Consider the following 3900-nt stretch of genomic DNA (forward strand, 5'->3'; position numbering starts at 1 on the left):
ACAGGATCTACTGGACTGCTTGCCTCTTCTCAGGAATGTTGATCTTTATGCTGCTTGTTGGCCAGTGCACATCCCTTTAACTTCTTGGGGGCTCTGGTAATTTTGAAGCAGATAAAAATTTAGCAGAGGCAAGCTAAGGGAGGAGCTGGATGTTTGGTTTTATCTCTGGTCTGAATTAGCTGATTTTTTTCTTTCAGAGAGATGCAGGGAGTTGGCCAAATGGTGTTCTTAAAAACAGAGGGACTAAGGTGGCTGCTTGTGCTTCATCGTATGGAGGATGAATTTTGAAATCGGAGAAGAGGGGTCATTGATGCACAGCATCTGCTGCATGTTTGTGTAGTGTTCTGTCTTGGGAGGCTTTTCTTGACATCTACTTACTCTTAACTAAGTCAAGTCAGTAGCATTAACTATCTTAGCTAAAATTACATATGAGAAGAATTGCACTTATGTTGGTAGCTACTCACCAGTTTTGTGTTTGCTTCTACTCACTGACAAAATAGTACAAATAGTATTAAAACCTCTTGAGTTCTACTTTTATTTTGTATGAGTGACTTGATTTAGCTCTTCTAGATCATCTTGAAGCTGTTCTTTGTGAAACCAGATTTCATGTAAACAATGTAAAGAAGTGCTTGGGACAAGTTTAACATATAAATGGGAAATTTCATTTCCTGGATCTGTTTTGGTAACTTGCTTGAAACTGAAAATGCTAAGATGTTTTTAAACTACTCTTGCAAATGTGAATTTTTTCCTTCTTTAGTAAAGCATAGCCACCACTAGCATCTTATTCTTTTTATTAGATTCACGGGAGTATCTGTCACTGTGTTGGTTAGAAGATTTGAGTACACTCACTCTATATTATTACTTTTACGGTTCTTTTTAGAGGGCCCCAGTGAGGGAGGAGAATACGTCAGCATATTAAAGCTTGGATGTATAAACTATCACATCTTTATTTCTATCTCCACTTAGAGTAGGATAATTTATTAACATAAGTTAAAGAATCTCGTAGCTAATTAAAATGTATAGTGACATCCTATGAGCAGTTGTTGTGAGCCTTTTCTGTTTGTAAATGTAATTGCCAGTCTGTGTCCACAAAAAGCAAATTTCAGGAGCTTATTGTATTAAAAAACTCATTTAAAATGTGTATGGATTTTTAGATTTTTTTGAGTCCTCTTGAAATTGAATGCTGGCATATTTAATTTTGTTAGTACTACTGCAGGAATAGAAAACTTAATCTATTTCATACTTCCCATATGTACATATTCTGTTTTCTTTGCACAGCAGTACCTGTTGCTCCAACAGCCCTGGTGAAAAATCCTTTGAAGAACATCTAGAATTTTCATAGTTACAGATGACAGGATAAGCATCAGACTTTTTTCTGCCAGTCCAGAACTTGCTCAGATTCTGCCTTCTTGTGTCACTTCAAGCAAACTTAAATTTTGAGATGATCAGCACTGTCATTCAGGACATGGATGGAATGAGAAAATTTTAAATCATTTTAATTGCACAGTTGCGAAGTATAAAGTGATTGCCGAAGAAGGTTTTTTTGCATGCAAATCATTACTTCTCTCCTTCAGCTATCCTGTCTCAGCTGGCTGTCAAACATGCTTTGCCTATCAAGGCAGCATATCTTTATTAAAAAGGACTTGTTGAGAGACAGCAATAATCTGCTTTTCTTGACATGTTTGTTGGTCTACCTTTTTAAAAATAACACGCGAACTGTAGTTATAATCATCTTTAATACAGATTACACAAACCAGTTCATATTTACTGAAAACTAGCAACCAGAATAATTTTCTTACTATTGTAAGCGTGATGGAGATTATTTTATAAAGGTGTTTTTAAGCCTCTGTTAAGAGTTTTATTGTGGGGTTTTTTTTAAGTAAAAATGAACCTTTGACTTTGAAAATGTTAGCAGTTTGTTACAGCTAGTTCAGCATTCGTATCTCCTGAAGTGAAGAACAATTTAAAATAACATTTTGGTCTGGTAACTAAGGTAATTTTAGTGAAACTAGGCTGCCATTGTGAGAACTAAAATACTTACCTTGACCTTGCAGTTTTAATATCTCAAAACAGTTAATGTAAATAGAGGAATCTGAAGTTTATGGGTGCTGGGTAATAATCTAGGTCCAGACTCCATTTTCATGTAGTGAAGTTGAGATGAGTTGGGTAGTATGAAATCCTTTGAATTCATGTCTCTGAATACTGAGCTTCTGGAGCTTTCACCTGGCTTCAACTTACATGCAAATTGTGGCTTTTCCTAATATTAGTGACTTAACCTTACTACTGACTATTTGCCTCTGTTATTGCAGTAAATGAATTTTGAAATGCAGTATGTTTTTTTTTCCTTGGTATATGTAAAATACACGTTACTGTGTATATATTTTGGTTATTATAATTAAAAACACCTTCCTTCCAGTGGTCTGTACAGCAAGGTTTTGTATTTCATCACAGAAAATAGGTTGAAGGGGACCTCTGGAGAGGTTACTTAGTCCAACTCCCCTGCTAAAGACAGGAGTGGCTCAGGGCCTTGTTCAAGGATGGAGATTCTTCACCTCTCTGGGCCCTATGCTGATGTTTGACTACTATGATTGCCATATTTTTTTCTAATATACAACTGAAGTTTCGCAGGTGGAGCTTGTGTCTCTTGCCCTTTCTCTGTGCATCTTCAAGAATAATGTCTCTGTCTTCTCTTGTACTCTCACGTTAGATAGTTGAGGACAGTAAGATTTTCCTGTTTGGCTTCTCAAGACTGAACACTTTCCTTGACATCTTCTGGCATGCCATGTGCTGCAACCCTGTAGTCATCTTGGGACTTCCCGCTGGACTTGCTTTAGTTTATCAAAGTCCATCTTGTTCTGGGAAGCAAGTCTGCCAAAGGAAACCTTATCCAAAAGAAACGTATTTGTATCTTTGGAAATTAACCTCTAAGGACCGAGTTTTAGGAGTTCTGCATTCTGCTTTGTTAGCTAAAATACAAATAATATATTATAAAAAACCCCAAAAACAAACCAAACAAAAACACAAACCACAACCACTGGCCTCATTTTCATCTTGAGTATCATAGAGTAGATGGTTATACACTTACATTTATCAACTCTGCAACACTGAATAATCTGATGAATATGCTTAAATGGCTCTGATGGTGTCTTGTTCACTTTCTTCTTTTACTGTAAAGCTGATGGGCTGTGATATAGCCCTCTGGGAGGGAACAGCAGCACCAAGGAACAGTAGAATTTTATGGGTCTGTGAGAAGTGTTGTGGCATGGGGGACCCAGGCTGGCAAGAAGCTTACTTTGCAGTGGAAAGATGCATAGGAGAATATTGCAGGTGAATGAGGACCATCTGGAGCGGAAAAATTGAATATAGCATTAAAATCAGTTCTGGTTATATAAATAAAAATTTGACTGCAACTGCAGTAACTAGTAATTCTTGCATCTTAAAACCAAACAGAAGTTCAGACATTAAGGAAGGAAAAATCAGAGTGTAACCAATGATTATAAAAAACAAAGAAAAATTGTAAAACAAATGGAATTTAAAGAGTAAATTTACATGTATTTGTATGTATTACTTCCTCAGCAGAAATCTTCCTAGCATGCTGCAACAACTTACTGGACAGGCCATATACATCACGGACTCTTGATACATGCTGCTGTAGGTTTGTTGGGGTTGGTTTTTTTTTTTTGATTTCTCTAAAGAGTAGTAGGTATTGTCATTCATAATTAAATAGACAATGCTGATTGAACTTTAATTAGGCAATCTGTATACAAAAGTTTGAAGTTTTCCCTGTGTCGTGGTTTAACCCGGCTGGCAACTAAGCACCACGCAGCCGCTCGCTCACTCCCCCCCCTCCCTCTGTGGGATGGGGGAGAGAATAGGAGAAAAGAAAAAAAAGTAAGACCC

The 3900-nt window shown here is 36.9% G+C and overlaps 1 protein-coding gene across 3 annotated transcripts in view; it reads left to right on the plus strand.

The window, feature by feature from the left end:
• The window catches only part of LOC104128617 (SEC23 interacting protein), a 21492-nt gene extending 19163 nt beyond the window's left edge, over positions 1 to 2329 (plus strand). For 2 of the 3 annotated variants that reach the window (XM_035896893.1, XM_035896895.1), the window contains exon 18: positions 1279 to 2329. The gene's annotated coding sequence lies outside the window, so the exon portion shown is untranslated. Of the gene's footprint in view, positions 1 to 197; positions 1209 to 1278 lie in introns of those variants that run through there. The other variant, XM_035896894.1, reaches the window with a different exon arrangement.
• The last annotated feature ends 1571 nt before the right edge of the window (positions 2330 to 3900 follow it).

The sequence above is a fragment of the Egretta garzetta genome, unplaced genomic scaffold (assembly GCF_000687185.1).
Source record: "Egretta garzetta isolate BGI_Z169 unplaced genomic scaffold, ASM68718v1 scaffold486, whole genome shotgun sequence".
Taxonomy (NCBI): Eukaryota; Metazoa; Chordata; class Aves; order Pelecaniformes; family Ardeidae; genus Egretta; species Egretta garzetta.